We start from the raw sequence: 16458 nt of genomic DNA, 5'->3' as shown, positions 1-16458 counted from the left end.
AAGCACACTGATAAATAAAATTTACTATGTAATATGCCTAACAGTCAGATTTGTGTGCCTCAGCATATATATTTCTGTTTTATGAAGAAGTATGTCAGACCAGAAAAGCTAAACAAGTGCAGCACCAGAGTAGCCAGCTTGGTGAGGAATTTTCTTCCACCATACTCTGACTGCCAGCATTTTCTTATGCAGCAAAACTAGGAAGCCATTCATGAAGTACTGCAATAAAATACAATAAAGAACTGAGCTTAGAAGAACACCAAAACCTTATTACAACGGAAGAGCTGCATTCAACAAGGGGATGGGGAGACTTGATGTCTATCAAACTGCACACACAAATCTGTATGCACGGAGCTATGGCCTCATGCATATGAGTTACATACTCTCACACCTGTATATGGGATCAGTGCCGAACACAAGGGAAGACAATACAAACATTTCAACTCCACCCTTCTGTAAACACCTTTCTATTATGGTTTACATACCACTACAGGGTGTCATCTGCAATGTCTTCCTTCTCCTTTTCAGGAACCTTTAACAGCAGGACTCAGATTATACTCCTATAATCATGTTTCAAACTGCCAACAAGAAGCAATTTTGAAGTCACATCTCAGTAAGATACTATGTACTTATAGCAGTGAAGATAGCACACTTCCAGAAAGCAGGGAGAGGAGTCTGGCTAGAACATTCAAGATAGGCTTGTTCTGGTGGAGGCTACTGATTCCTAAATGCATGGCAAGCTGCCATCAAATCAAATCTCTGGTTTTTGTTCAGCAAGCTAAATCTTAACTCCTAATTCACCACCAGCTATTTCTTAAGCTACAGTTTCTTATCCCTGGGAAAAGTCATCACAATAAAAGAATATGACTTTTAGATGCCTTTTAAAACTGTTAAATCTTGGACAATCACCTTTCAGGACAGATAAGCACAGTCACCAAGGTCAGTTCTGTCCACTGTTGATTACATTCTTTCAGCCACCTCTCCTGTAGCCAGCATAAACTTATATTCACACTTCTGCAGAGTAACAGAAGCAGAGATTGTTCTGGTCATCACATGGGTGACACTGCTTGCTCCAGTCTGAGAGGTCTCACTGAGCTCCATTTTTGTCACTACCCTTGTTCAATAAAAGTGGTACTCAAATACCTGAGGCTGGACCTCAGTTAATATTTCACACTGAATATACTGTAATAAAGGTTGGAACAATTTGTTGTTACTTAACTCAAACTAACATGAGTACAGAGGGTTAGAAACTAGAAGCAAAAGTGAATTTACTGTCAAAGATGTTCTGAGAATTAGAAAGCATGGGAGTTACCAAACAAAAAGCATTTTGCTCTTTCCTTGTTTAATCAGGGATTTTGTTCTCGCCACTGAGGGCAAACATCCTAGAAATCTGCATTAGCGTTCTGTATTATACCACATATATTTTTATTTGCTCTTTGGGAATGAAACCAATTTGCAACATAGAAATACAATAAAGCTTCTATAAAACTTCAAAATAAATTTGCATCTAAAGAAAAACAGGAAGAAAAATTAACTCTTATGTAATCTAAAACATCTCCCAAAAAATGATTACAAAAGGGACCACACAATTTGGCACCTAGCAAGCTCTGCATGAAGACAGTTTCAGTATCTTGTCAATACAAAGCAAATAAGCTTTAGCCAAAGTTTTAAAATCCAAAAAGGTCAAGAAGTTATCTGAAATAAATGTTTTTGTTGCACTACCAGAGAAGAGGATAACAGAAGACACAATCTAACTTGGTTATTACTTAGGTACAGAAAAGTTTTTCGATCAAATTACAATTTGCACTGAGAACAGAGGTTACTCAGAACAGCACTGCATGCACAGTATCTAAATTAAGCTCTGAAAAAGAAACCTGAAGTTGGACAAGGAGCTAAAGATCACAGCAGAAAAGTGAACAATAAGATAATTCAACCTCTCCTCTTCAAAAAACAGTTTATATATTCTTATCTAAGAAGCATAAAAACACACAAACTTCAGTGTCTTATTCTAACTAGGTCAATTTTTTGGTAGCATGGGGTATCATTTTTTAGTCTAGCCTTTAATGAGATACAGCTTGTGATTGTGCTGTCTCTCCTCCCAGCCTCTCAAAAACACTTGGGAACCAACTGGACAGATAGCTGCTCATTTTCGTGAAACCTATGTGGGAAACAGAAACTTAATGTAATGTCCCCGTAAACAAGAGGCTGTAAAAGCACAGCCTCAATCCTTGCCACCTCTGTGTGCTCTATCAGTTCACCAGTCAGTACAAAATAACATCCAACCCAGCCAAGATCACCTGCTCGCTCTTGTCCAGGCAAACTTCATGGTCTTTGTCTCCTCCAATATTATAATGCAGGGGCTGGGCTGGAGGCTTTTTTAAAATTTTTTTTTTAATTGAGGAGGGGGAGGTAAGCATTAAAATGGGATGTAGTACACAGATCAGTAAGAAACCAGACTTCTTCAGGTTCACTCTTCACAGAATTTTCTTCTGTACTTTACAGGATACCCTCAGAGACACAGATGATCAGGCACCTGGCGTAGTACTTCCAGCTCTTCAGTCTTCCCAGCTCATGTGCTTTCTATCATCAAGAATTACTACTTCAAGTTATCACACAGAAATCTTTATCTTAAAATTAAATTATTAAAGCAATCTGAACTCTTCCTTTGTCTTATATTTCAGCATTTTAGAGCTTCTAATTCCTAGCACATGCTTACTGAAAAGAACATATGTCTTTCACTATCTTTCAGACAGGTCTTATGACTCTGTTTTACTTCTGAGTGTGATTATAATATGCAACATATACTGTCATACCTTGATGATTTGTTAAAACAATAATGCAAACTGAAAGCAGTATATTGGTGACAATGTATTACCAATTTACTCAGTGCACACATGTCAAAAAAAATTAAATCTGAGCAGGGAGGCTGCCACAGGAATCTTGACTCTAAAGCTCTTAAGCATGAAGGTGTCTTACTGCAGAGGGCCAGCCTCACAACATCCAGCCACCCCTCAGCCTGGCGTTCTGGTGAAACCCCCACTGTTGAGTCTGGACAGGGGCACAGAAGAACAACTGATAAATAAAGTGCAAATAGCTTGAAACACTCCACAAAAATACCCAGGCAGTGACTGAAGCAGCAGTGGAGTATCAGGTTTGAAAGCAGAGGAACATCCATTGGTTTTGCCCTGTGTGAGGTCAGAAGTCTTGGCACTTTCATTCCTCTTGTTTGTGCAAGGGAACTACTGGTTTTTATTTATTTTTTTTCCCCCTCCACGCACTTGTCATACTTGAAGCACTATTCACTGTTTCTATACAGCATACATAGGATCAACTAACCAGTGCTGAGGTATTTTCTGAAGGGGATAGGGGAGGACAGAGAAGGGTTGCTGGTCACCAACACTAGATATAACTTCACACAGTGAAAAAGATGAGACCATTCCTTATCTTCTTTCATGCAAAACATTCAAATACTAATTCCTGTATGAAAATAAAAGCAGCATTGATATCTGTAACTTATTTTGCCTTGTGTTAAACTAAATTGGGTATTTTAACTACTTTAAACTTTACCCTACACCTCTATAAGCATCCACCTTCCTTGCATAAACTAACAGAAACCAACTGTGAAAGTGACCTTGAGATCACACACATAATAGAACAGATGAAGATCAATGAGAAAAATTACTACCTGGATATAAGCAAGTAGGACAGAAGCATTTGAAAACACACAAAAGACACTGAGTATTCTCCACACAAGAATCTTCTGCCATTTGCAAGCTCTTCCCAGCCACTCACTAGTGCAGTATCCCAGAGATACTGAGGTAGGAAGGCACCTCTGGAGGTCACCTAGCCCAAACTTCTATTCAGAGCTGGGCCACCTTCAAAGTTAGTCAGCTTGTCCAAGGCTGAGTTTTCAAAAACTCCAAGAATGAAGATACCACAACCTCTCCAAGGAACCTGTTCCAGTGCTTAACACTCCTCTGTGAGGAGTTCTTATTATAGCAATTATGGCATAATATTCTTATGCAGAAAAAAGGCCTGTTCCAATAGAGGAACTGCTATGTTCTCAAGCAACTATATCAGATTTCACCATAATCTTTAAGAGGTCTATTCTGTAAAAATTATTGAACAAATAGCAAAACTATTTTTGGCTTGGATGGTGCAAGCTATTCCTTCTTTTCCTATCTGAACTAGAAGATCAGAAGTATAACCAAAAATAGCATCTTGATATTCTTGCAAAAGACCAACCATGCACATCACTTGAATCACAAACATTGTGTATTTCCCATCTCTAGTTTGCAAGATGAATGAATAGCAGAAAATGAATGGTAAGTTAAGTTCTACATTGTTTTATTCTTTTAACTTTTTATCACCTTCCTTGGCTCTATTTCTTTCAACAATGAGTCTACACATTCCTGTGAAGTGTCTTACAGCATTAAACAAAACAACATCCCAGTTCAGGGAACTCAATTTAACAAGCCTGTTAGACTATGCTTTCATGAAAACAGCTCTAATATATACTCCCTTCTGCTCAGTGTAACAAATTTTTAGATTCTAAATAGAAAAGAAAGCATTGGATGATGTGCAAAGTAATTACATCAGCATTGAGAGATGAGAATGGGAATATTTATAAATAATGATGTAGTATTTATATAGTTTGGAGTATCCAAGAGCCCAGGGACTGACACTTTTAGTAACTACCCAATAATATGTTGATAGAATTAACATTCAGCCTAACACATACTGTACTAATGGGAGGAAAAAAAAAAAACAACCAAACTTTAAAAGGGATTAGATTTTAACTATTAAAAAAAGACAGCAGAAAAGTAATTCAGAGCAGTTTAGGAAAGATGATTTTTACGTGACACCATGTTCAATTATTACTTTTTTGAAAGTTAACAGCATTCTTTTGAATCATGACATATGGGCTGGCAAAATGGCTTTTAAGATTCAGCCTGAGGCAGTAGTAAAAACAAAGTGTTTGTATTTTGACTTACACTTGCTATCTACAGCTCTCAGTAATTACTTTGTAATCTCAGTGGGCTACCAAAATACAGTATAAAGTAATTTGAAGTACAAGAAATCAAAAGCCTCTTTTAGAAATCAAAAGACCTCTCAAGCTTTGAAAGCCTAGGTCACAAGACAACAGATAAGAGACATGATGTCCAAGCTCCCCTTGAGTACTTTCTTCCGCATTTTTAATTCTGATTTGGGTTCTTGTCTATGTGTGCAGGAGAGAAAAGAAAGTACACAAGGTTATTGCATTTCACCTATGAAGTTAACTCCCAGTTGGGATCCATATTTCTATATGAGGTTTTTAGTAGAAGTATTTAAAGAATAGATCAAAAGACAATCAGATGATCACAGAACAAAGTATACTCTAATCTCTCCCTTTGCTGTTCAGGGGAAGTCTGTGATTGAGATACGTATGCCAGTCCCATGTGGAGGAAAGTAGATCGACACTGTGTATTTTTTACTAACTCCTGGCTCTGTTTACAAAGGAAAAGTTCTATCTACCACAGAAGAAAAATATTCAGATCAAATATCCTGGGAAATGCCACGATAATCATAGTATTTCAAGTTAAAGGTAGTTTTCTTTTACAAAATCGGTTCATATATGCTTTGAAGAGAGAACTAGCAAAACCAGTTTATAATTGCATTCTGAATACTCTGTTTTTATGGAAAGTTATTTCCATCAGCCCAGATTTCCTCCACTTCTCGTTTTACAGCAAGCCTAACGTTGCCTTTACTTTTGCTGCACAGCACAGAAGTCATTGGTTCACATGTTACAAGTGGTAATACGAAATAAACATACACCCAAAAGAGAAGTCATTCACTGTGTTTCCCACTTATGCCTACTATGACCAGGAAACAATAGATTTGAACTACCTATAACAAATCGTACACAAGGATCAACAAGGGTTAAGGCAGATGGCAGGTTCGGGTCATTTTGGCCAAAGCATACAGTCCTAGAAAGAAAGATCTCATCCCCTAGTGACCTAAAAAAACACCCCTTTTCTTCCTAAGGTGTGCCTTCAAGAAAAATCTGCTGCACGATCTATCAGAAACAACTTGCTTTTAAATTATATCAACTTAAGACACCAAAGTCTCTTCATGTCTGAAATCACCAAGTAGGAATCAAAAAAACCTTGCTGTCTTAAGTTATTGTCAGTCTTGTCTTTTTTTTTTTTTTTAAACCAAGACCTATCAATGGATGCTATTCTTTTCCACTCTATTAATCAAAGAGATCCTCAGTTTCAAATCTAATGAAATTTCAGAAGTCAAGCAGAATAGCAAGATATATAATTCAAATCACAGTCTATCTATCTACTCTGCTGACTGGCAAGTGCATGAAGAATACTTTCTGCATTGCCAATTCCTGGCAGAATGCATCTGTGCTGACTCTTAATGAATCCATCTTGGAATCTAAGCAGAAGTACTACCCATCTTAAAATTCTTTACTTCATCTTCTGCAATTATTAGAAAGTATCTGAAGGCAAAGGTGTCAGAGACCAGCAAATTAAAAAAAAAAAAAAACAACAAAGCACTTTAAGAGGCTTATTATAAATAATTACAAGAAAACTGCCTTCTCAAGAATCCCTAAAATATTAGTTAATCTAGTTTTAAAATGCAGCTCATCTTTAACAAAATAATCCTCCCAGGAAATTCTGAACACAGAAGAATATAGAGAAAGCTGGTAAATGAAATAGAATGCAACTTCAAGCAGGGCTCTGCACTTCTTGAATTCAGTGCTGAAATGAAGTCCTGTGGAACTAGAAATGGCTATCCCAGAAAACTGAGATCACATTATCTCACTTCCACAAGAAATTCTTTCCACTCTAACCAAAGCAAGTTTCATAAGCTTACATTCAAAGCTCAAAAAAAAAAAAAAAATCTATCTATTCCGTCTCCTATGGAAATTAACTCACCCACATAAAACATTTCCTGCTCTTCCATTTTATTCAATTGACCACTACATATTATAAACACAGGAAGAAAGAATTTCTTTTTCACACTAAATACTAACCAAATTCTAGAAACTAACAACAGCAAGCAACATCATCAGCATATTTTATTTAACATTAAACTTTCTGGAAGACATTAATGCATGCCCAGATCTCAACCTCTCACTAATCTTAAATGGATTTTCCCACCATTCTAGATGACTTCTTCAGCTTTGTCTAAAATCATTGCTTCTTATTCGGGAAGAAAACAGAAAAAATAGCATAAGGGCAACTCTCATCATTTGCCTGTATTTTACTATTTATCAGGAAGTGAGGGAAGACAAAAACATTGTCCACTTGTTTAATGAAGTGATAGCATGTTTAACTGCAGTGTTCATACTACACACTTCACTGTTTAGATTGTATTTTCTACGATCAATTTCTTGGAGTTTGGGAAAAGTGTGGAGAGGTGTTTTTTGTATTAGAGGGGAAAAAAAACAATTGAAACATGTTTCTAAATGGAATCCGGAGGGAAAAAGAAAAAAAAAATTAACAAACCACTAAAAGACTTGTGCTAGTATTTCTAGTTAAACTAAAGTTCATTTCAGCTTCTACATCTCTAGTAAAAATGTCTTACTGAAGTTGAGTTTTCATGAGGAAAAAAGAAGGTTTGGAAAAAGTCATAAACTTTTAATTCAGACTTGTCAGAATATTTAGCAGTGAACATGAAGTTCTGATTCTATCTAAAGCATTTTTTACCTTTATAAAGGTGTTCATGGAAGAAGCTGGGGTTTTTTTGTAACTGAAGATTTAGATTCACAAGACATGTATCCCAGCAATGTAAGATAGGAATTAACTTGTTGCTTCCTCTTGTAACAAACATAGGCAATTGAAGGTCAAGTCTATAAAGACACAAATTGCTTCTGGTGTATGGCAGTATTCGTTTTTCCAGCTGCAAAGTCTCATTAAAAGATTCTTTTACCTAGAACCTGCATGCAATTTCCTAGTTTCTCTCTCAGATTGTGATTGCTTTTCCCTGTATCAAACTTTTATTATTTTGCCTTACCAGCCTTAAGTCTTGTATTTGCTGTCTGCAGGTTTGTATCAACTGCTATTCTGGAGGTTTCAGATCAGTAGCTATTGTTGACATCTTGACAACAAGCCATCTCTACAGCACCAGTTCAGACAGCATACTACTAAGGACAAAAAAAACCCAACAGGTCCCTTTGAATGTTTCTCTCTTGCACTGGATTTTAAGAATTAACAAAAATCAATGAGGATATTGTCCTTCTATAACATACTTAATGTGAAGATTGTAAGAGCTCTTCACAAATTTTTCTGACTAAATTTCACATCACTACCCAAAAGCAAGTGTTTTATCACTGTTACACACCCAAAAAAGTTTAACACAAGAGAGCAATCTTTCAAAGAAACTTCTGTTAGAATAGTACAGTACTGCTGATGCTTAAGAGACACATTAAAAACTAGTGCTTTCCACACCATCCACAGGGCCTTAGAAAGATATCTGTCTTCAAATTTGGAATATGAAGTTGCCAGTTTTAGTTGAAAATTCTTTTTGCATGCTTAAAGCCAGAGGGCTCCTCGAGTTAATATTAATGAAATCATGTTCACCTCTATCAAATCAATACTGAATAGAGCAGTTTTGTTTAATGTATTAATGGCAATCTAACATTTAAACATGCATTTTTATTTTTGAAAATTCAAACCTGAAAGCCTCCAGGTGTTGCACTAGAGATTAAATGAGAATACTCAGTGATTCCTTGGAGAATTTATGCTGATAAAGACTATCTGCTTGCATTATAAAGATCCATGTAGGCATAGTCTAGATATGCGGAATGCAAAGAATAACTTCCAATTAGAGCAAATGCCAGATTTAAAAGTATGCAAAGGACACTGACTGTTAGAGCAAGGGGCTTATATCCTAAGATTAGAGTTTAAAGGATGTTGTACCACTAATGACTGTTCAGAGAACAGACAGTGCTGACTCCCACTTTTTGCAAACAACTTCTATCTAGGCAGTGAAGCTTCCAGTATTACTGCAGTGGCTTCGAATTTTCCACCAATTCTGAATGGCTACATGATTTTAAGACTTTACCACTTTGTTTTCCTCTGAACTGTAAAATAAGCACAGTATTGCTTACGTTTTATAGCATCCCTGGCCTATATCAGTAGGAAGCATTATTTTTAGACTCTTCTAGCGAGATCTGGCAGCAGTCTAAATTCTCCTAGAAGTCTGGATAAGAAGAAATCACCTGTCTGCCCTTAGTCTCATAAGAGAATTTTTTCCCCATAATACTTTCCAACTAAACTGCAGCCCAGTGCTTTATGATCTACATGAAGCCACTTCAGGATCTGAAAACACTAGGTATAATATTACAGACAAACAGCTAAAGAGGTTAAGGAACCCTAGTCTCAATCAGGAGAACTACCACTTTAACATTATAAATGCTTCTGTGAAGAATCCTTTCTTCTAACCGCTTCACATTGTTCTGGAAGCTCTTGTGCTGCCTTTAGAAAATTCCAAAAACTGTCAGACTGAATCCAATTAAGAACATACAGAAATGCACTTCCTACAATACAGCATCAAGTCCCAATATATATCAAAAATGCAGTCATATACATCCATGAAGCCAGGCACAATCCAGTCCCTGGGATTCTTTTCCATCATTAAACAGCCTCTACAACACACTAGTGATAGGCTCATAGCCTACAGCACAGACAGACATCATGTCATAATTTCATTCAAGCCTAGGAGTATTTGCTTTCAGCAGACATAGTTGAAAGTTTTCTAGCAACAGGAAGAAAAATAAAAAGGGGGGGGAGGTAGCTCCAAAGCATCTGTTAAGCATGATTCTTGTTTCCTCTATACCTCTGCTCAACCTGGAAGCAATTATTTTGCGGCCAAGAGCAGAAAATTCCTAGTATTACCTCAGATCAGCAAGTTTTATAGGTTAATCATACGGTGTCAAAAATTGTTTTTTCCTTGGGCTTTTTGAGTTTTTTAATCTTCCACTTTTCAAGACAGTTGGGGGGGGGGGGGGGGGGAGTTATTAAACTAGGTATATGTAAACTCACACTGTATTTTTTTTAATATAGTTTTAATATTTTATTCTTCTGGGTATTGACTGCACCAGACTTTTACTGATCACAGCTACCACCAGCACAGCTGTCAGCAAATAACCATAAGTGAAGGTTATCCCATTTTGGAACAAGGATACATTTTGTTATCAATCCAAACAGCTTCTGTGCCTCACTGAAGTAAGGGATGTCATTAGTGCACTTACAGAGGATAGAGGGCCAACAATAGCTGTAATTAAGGCAAATCCACAAACTCAGCTGAATGAGGACAATTGCAATTTTCTCTCTCTTCTCTAAATCTTTAATATGTCATCACCCATTTTTTAAAATACTCTCCAGATACATTTTTTTAAAAAGTGGCCTCAGCTGAATATCATATGCAAGAGCTCACCTCTATTAATACAAACATTTTATACTCATATGCTATCCTTTACATAGCCCTCTTTTTTTCTCTCATCTGATGAATTTTGACCAGTAGTTTCAATCAAGCCCTCCACTACCACATTCAAGATTTACCTTGAAGCATAACGTAAGAATCAACAAGACAGATTTTTGCAATATATATTCCTGGCATCTATCTTTGATCATAGCAGCCAGTGCAATGGAAACTAAGCATTGCACATGGAAATTCAGACCGAAGTCATCAAAATAAATGCTCATCTTCAGAAAAAGTTATATTACTTTTTCAATGTAAGGAGAAAATATTACGTATATGACTAGATGCTGAATTAAAAACAAGGCAAAAAGGAGATTTCCAGTAAAGTTTCAGATGGCAGGTAAGTGGAAAAAATATTCCACATGACTCCTAACAATCTACTTCAATGCAGTAAAAACACTGCTCAGGTAAAATGTTCTCCTCTATACAAGTACTCATGCTTTAGTAGAAAAAAATAAATAAAAATCACAAACTCCTTAATAAATGTAGCAGCAATTTGTTTCCTAACCATTACCTAGCAAGTTCATGAAGTTTGGACTGAGTACAGCCCAGTTCAGCCATGCACTCAACAAAAGGGAAAAGAAACCTTTGAGAGAAAGTACATCGAAGTCCAAATAAACCTTTCTCCTTCAAAGTTTATCCAATGCTATCAGAATTTTCATGTTTGACAAATGTGAGATTTCTCCCAGCAGTCAAAAAAAAAAGTTATATTAAAATCAAAAGTGTCAAGAAAGAATTTTACCATATCACAGCCACACAAAGCAGCAGCAGTGCCACCAAAGAATTTGACACAGATATGAATACAGTTTCAAGTAACTCGCAAGTCAAGTTACAAGCATTAGAAAATTAAAGGTGAGTCTCCAAACTAGCAGTAACACTATTCCATAAAATATATGTACTTTCTTAGAATCTACTCTTTAGAACAGGTCTGCCTTAAGAACAGGTTACAAGAGCCTTTTCCATTGAAATACCTCATCAGTATCACAGCTACTGCCAGAACAGCATAAAGGTTAAAATCCTTGACAGTTCTTGTCTTCTTCCCAGCCCAGTCTTTTTCTCACTCACTGCCTCTTCTAACCTCTTTACTAGCTTTCTGCTACCAGGTAAACTCTGTATCAGCCTGGAAATTATATACCTTCTCACACAACAATTATCCTTGACAGACAAGTGAAGAGACTACAAAATCAAAAGGGGAATTATTAGTTTAAAAAAAAGCTCCTGATTTCCAAATTTCATGCAACAGTTTTCTTTAGCAAATCTGTGTACTTCTTTTACTCAAACACTAACACCCCACCTTTCCCCCAAATTTGGAAGACTCTTTGATTGCTTACATTTCCTTCGTTTTATTTGAGTCTCATTTGATCTGCAGCTTGAGGAGAAAGGAGAATAGGTTTTCTCAATGCTCTGTTGGGGTTCTCTTTACTCTTGCCAATAATGGGAGCTTTGCTACAGTCTGCCCGGTTTGTTTCTTTGCCCTAAAGAAAGAAAATTTTATGTTACGTTACCTTCATTCAAAAATCCTATAACAGGCTTCTCAGTACCTGTAAAAGTTAGTCTAATGAAACTGAGGAAGTATCAAACCAATTCTAATGATAAATTTTAAAATAACAAAAAAAACCATACCAACACATGATTTTTAAACCATTGTTTTCCTCTCCTCCACCACTGTTCACAAAGGACTCTCAACAAAACAGCATAATAGAACATCATGCACGAAGTAAAAATCACAGCTAATTTTTCCTGCCTTCACACAAACTTCTCCACCCAGATACATCTTGTGTCAGTACAGACCATACAAAATCTTCAGAGCAGTGCCATTTTCTCGGTAACAGCCTGTTAAATTCCATTTGGAAACATCAGTCCAATTCTGGGAAAGTAACTAATTGTTCTGTAGAGCGTTTCTTAAAAAAAACACCCTATGAAAATATTAAAACAGATCATTGAAAGAAAGCAACCTGGTTTGGGGAAGCTTGTTTCATTCTGGAATTTATACACGTGCAAAGAAAAAGAGGAAAAGAGTCTGAAAGCATAATTAACACGTATCTTCACCAACCCCTATCTACGTGCATTCCTAAATGTTGATAGTAAAATTTAGATGCAACAAATGCTACAATGCCCAGGCCACCAGTACATTAAATCTGAAGTCCCCACAGTCTCTCTCATATTTACACTTCAAGGACAACATTTTGTGACCATGTTTCAGTACCCTCACCAGACCATTTACAATATATGCAGTCAAACCACATCTTTGCAAGAAGTTTCTCAACTCGTCAGTGAAGTTTGCATCCACCTACCACAGAGTCCAACAGCGTCAGTGAACTCTGACAAATCTGAGCAGCTATTCTGCAGTGCCAGAGCAGTGATGCTCCCAGGCAGACACTAAGCAGACCAGCACCAAGGGCCCAGCTCAGCAGCATGTTCCCAGCTGTCATCCTGCACAGACTGCTACGAAGATGGCTCAGCCTCAGCAGTTACACAGAGCTGGTCACGGAATTTCAGTCAGTCCCAGAATTGCATACCTGCCACTACATGTGCTGGGCTCTCATTCCCATTATCATGTCTAAAGCAAGTGACTTTGTAACACAAGACCAATATTTATCTAGTCAGGAGAAATGCCACAAACTTCCACAGGTTTAGATGAGTGTTTTTGTGCGTTTCTGATTTTTCAGTATTTCTCATGTGCTACAATTCACCTCCGGTCCTCAGGAGGTAGAAAGGAAAGGCTACTGCTGCTAACAAAGTAGCAGACATGCTACTTTGGACCAGAATCATATCAAGTAACAGGCTAACAAGTGGTTACAGTGGTTCTGGCAAAAGAAACACGCTGGCCAAGGAAAGCCCAATCTGGCTCATTCTAGAAACACAGTAAGCTGGAAAAAATAGCCCAGCACTGAGATTTACAGAAAACTACAGGAATAAACTCTTACTCATATGAAAAGGAGATCTGCAGCTGTACAACACTTTCCCCACCAAAACAGTATATAAATTGCAAATCTACCCATAATTCTTACATATGTCATGAAAAAAAGTATGAATTTCTGTACTAAAGATTTGCAGTAATCCTGCAAGAAATTTAAGGTCTAAACCTCTTTTAAGTTCCCATCCTGAATTTAGACACCAATGAGGATTGCCCTGGTCACCATCCATTCTTATTCTTAGCTATAAAACTGAATTTAGTGCATTTTGCTCTTCCAGCCTCTCCTTTCTCTCCCAACACATCAACCAACCCCTTCCGATTCACAGAGAATTTAGGCACCTCCAAGGTTTCATTCTTACTGAACATGTGCACTCCACATCTGAAGAGCAGCATTGTGACAGTGCTATACCCTTAAAATTATGGCATTAAAAACCACTCCAAAACCATGGATAAGACATAGAAAGGATTAGGTTTTTAGCTCTTAAGGTTAACATAAAAAGAGGAACACTCCCAGAACACTGTTCTTGAAATCAATTCCTTATTATGTTGGATAACCACAGTGAAAGCTGACTCCAGAAAAGTATTTTAATACATATGAAGTACAAATAACTGTTTGTCAACTTTAATATACTAGATAATTCAGGGAATTTATTATAATGAATTTCAAGGAGTTACAAGCAATAAAAAAGGTAATCAGAACTTCTACTTTCCAACAGAACAGTTATTGTTGCATGCTACAACATGCAGAAATTACTTCTATTATCCTTTATGTGTTAGGCAACAAAAAGTACCTTACCTTATTCTCCACCGTCTGAGCCCAGAGGATTAAAAACAAAAGTATTAGGCAGAAACAGCAAGTGTTGCATATCAAGAAAAAAATCAATCCACTGCATCAATAAACCTAATGGCTGTCTGGCATGCCATGCACACACTAGGGACACTTGATGAAAACTTATCCCCATCCTTTTCTTGCAAGCAGTCAGATCTCCAAATAGGAAACCTGAAGGCAGCTGTTCCTTACCTCCTGCTTCAAAATGCAGATCTCAGCAACACAACACTGCAAGAGGAGCCACCCTAGCTTGATTTTCCCTCCTAGTAATTCCCTCCTTGCCAATTACTGCACTGCAGTCTTTCTGAGAGCTATGCAAAATACAAAACAGAGGAGGAATGAAAAGAGCCCAGGAAAGAAACACAGTTACAGAAGAGTTTGTCCAACTCATGTCTTAATTGTGGGCTGAAAGGAATAAACTGCAGCGTGGATTCTCTCTGCTGTTTCTCCTCTCATGTTCCCGCCTTTCTTTTCATTTTCCATTGAATAATTTTTGGATTTTACTTTGTGACAAAACTAGAAGGAATTGGGGAATAAAGAGAGATGAACAATTTTTTTAAATGTTTAAGTTGTTTTTTGTATTTAGTGACTTTATTGTTTATAAGTTATACTAAAGCTACCTTTTGGTCTCATAACCACTAATATTTAAAGGCTTGAAAAAGTAAAGAAAAAAGTATTTTGTTTGGGGTGTTTGGGGGTTTTCTGGGGTTTGGGGGAGCAGGGTGCTGATGGGTTGTATGCTTTTGCTGCTTAAATCAGGCATTTTAGTCAATTAACTATTTTACCACTTGGATGCTTTCCCTATACAATTAAAACTGCGTGATTACACAGCAGCAGCATTTGCGAGACAAATGCCCAGCAGGAGTATTTGTAATTATTTCCCAAGTGCTCCACAACAGCAGCTAAAGAATACATCCAAATATTAAAGAAGCTTTCACACAAGGGTTGAGGCTGGAACGGACATCTAGAGATCGTCTAGTGCAACCCCCCCCCCTCAAGCAGGGTCAGCTAGAGCCAGCTGCTCAGAACGGTGTCCCATCAGGTTTTGAGTATCTGCACAGAGAGCAACTCTACTACAACTCTGGGCAACCTGTTGCAGTGTTTGAGCACCCCCACAGTCAAAGTTTTTCTTGAGTTCAGATAGAAATTTATGGTTTTTTGATTTATGCCCATTGTGCCCTTGTACACTAGAAGTCTAATTTATACTGGGGTTAGCTTTTCTTTTTTTCCCTTCCCCCGCCCTCACTTCTTCATTCCCCACAGCTGCATTTAAGAGCAAAGGGAGCAACAATGAGCTCTCAGTGTCAATCAGCCAGTTGCTGGCTCATTTGCAACAATAGGCTCATCACTGCTCTCCACCCCTCCCTTCCCTCTCCATCCTTCTGAGCAAGGCCCAAGGCCAGATCTTTTAGCCCACAGCAGCCCAGCTGCCTGCCATCAGCAACCTATTATTCCTTGAGATCCATGTCCTCCTTGGGGGAAGATCCTGCCCAGTCTTCTCTGGTTTGGCCTCACTGGAATATTAGGCAGGACTTGAACACATGCTGACAATGACATGGAAAGCTCAGAAGCCTCCAGCTGCTCTTCAGCACCTCCCTACCTTCTGCTGCAGCCCCCCAGGAGAAGGGGCAGTAGCCAGCATTCAGAGCACCTTACATGGGGATAAGCAGAAAGGAAATGGGAGAGTTTGGAGGTAGTAGATGCATCCTTTTGGGTTTTGGCTCACAGCAGTGAAAAGGCTGGTTGTTTTTAGTGATATGTTTCAACAAGGTTTATGTTGGCCTTTTAAAGAAAAAATAACAGGCAACATAGGTACAGACTCACAGATACAATGAACATACCTACTACCCACTCTGCCACCCATAGTGGGGAGAAAGATTAATTTCTCACAGCTGTGCACAAGTCCTTTGCTTACTCTTCACAGGTGCTCCTGAGTTTCCATGCACTAAACCAGCAGTTTTACAATTATTTTTTTCTTTTCTAACATGGCTTAGTTAAAATTGAAATTCCTGTAATGGACAACATATACTCAGTTTAGGCTCCCAAACAAAGTTTTGGTTAGTTTTAAGTGTGTCTCTACTAAAAATAATTTATTTAACACTAAAGGTCATCTTCAGTTTCAAATCTCTTCTCTGGTTTGCAGACCAAACATCACATACCACATTTTAAAAAATATGATAATGAATTTGAAAAGAGGAAAGGCCTATTGGCTTTGAAACAGAAAAAAATCAGAAGA

The 16458-nt window shown here is 37.6% G+C and overlaps 1 protein-coding gene across 17 annotated transcripts in view; it reads right to left on the bottom strand.

Annotated features, from left to right (window-relative positions):
- The window catches only part of TRAF3 (TNF receptor associated factor 3), a 73991-nt gene that overhangs the window by 38132 nt on the left and 19401 nt on the right, over nt 1-16458 (bottom strand). For 7 of the 17 annotated variants that reach the window (XR_012623355.1, XM_074825149.1, XM_074825165.1 and 4 more), the window contains one exon: nt 11808-11951. The exons of 7 other annotated variants lie outside the window; for them this stretch is intronic. The gene's annotated coding sequence lies outside the window, so the exon portion shown is untranslated. Of the gene's footprint in view, nt 1-485; nt 579-11807; nt 11952-14189; nt 14205-16063; nt 16163-16458 lie in introns of those variants that run through there. 3 more of the 17 variants (XM_074825160.1, XM_074825151.1, XM_074825163.1) reach the window with 3 other exon arrangements.

This window comes from Strix aluco, chromosome 4 (assembly GCF_031877795.1).
Source record: "Strix aluco isolate bStrAlu1 chromosome 4, bStrAlu1.hap1, whole genome shotgun sequence".
Classification (NCBI taxonomy): Eukaryota; Metazoa; Chordata; class Aves; order Strigiformes; family Strigidae; genus Strix; species Strix aluco.
Note: the sequence above shows the minus strand (reverse complement) of the source record. Positions and strands in the feature narration are given on the sequence as shown.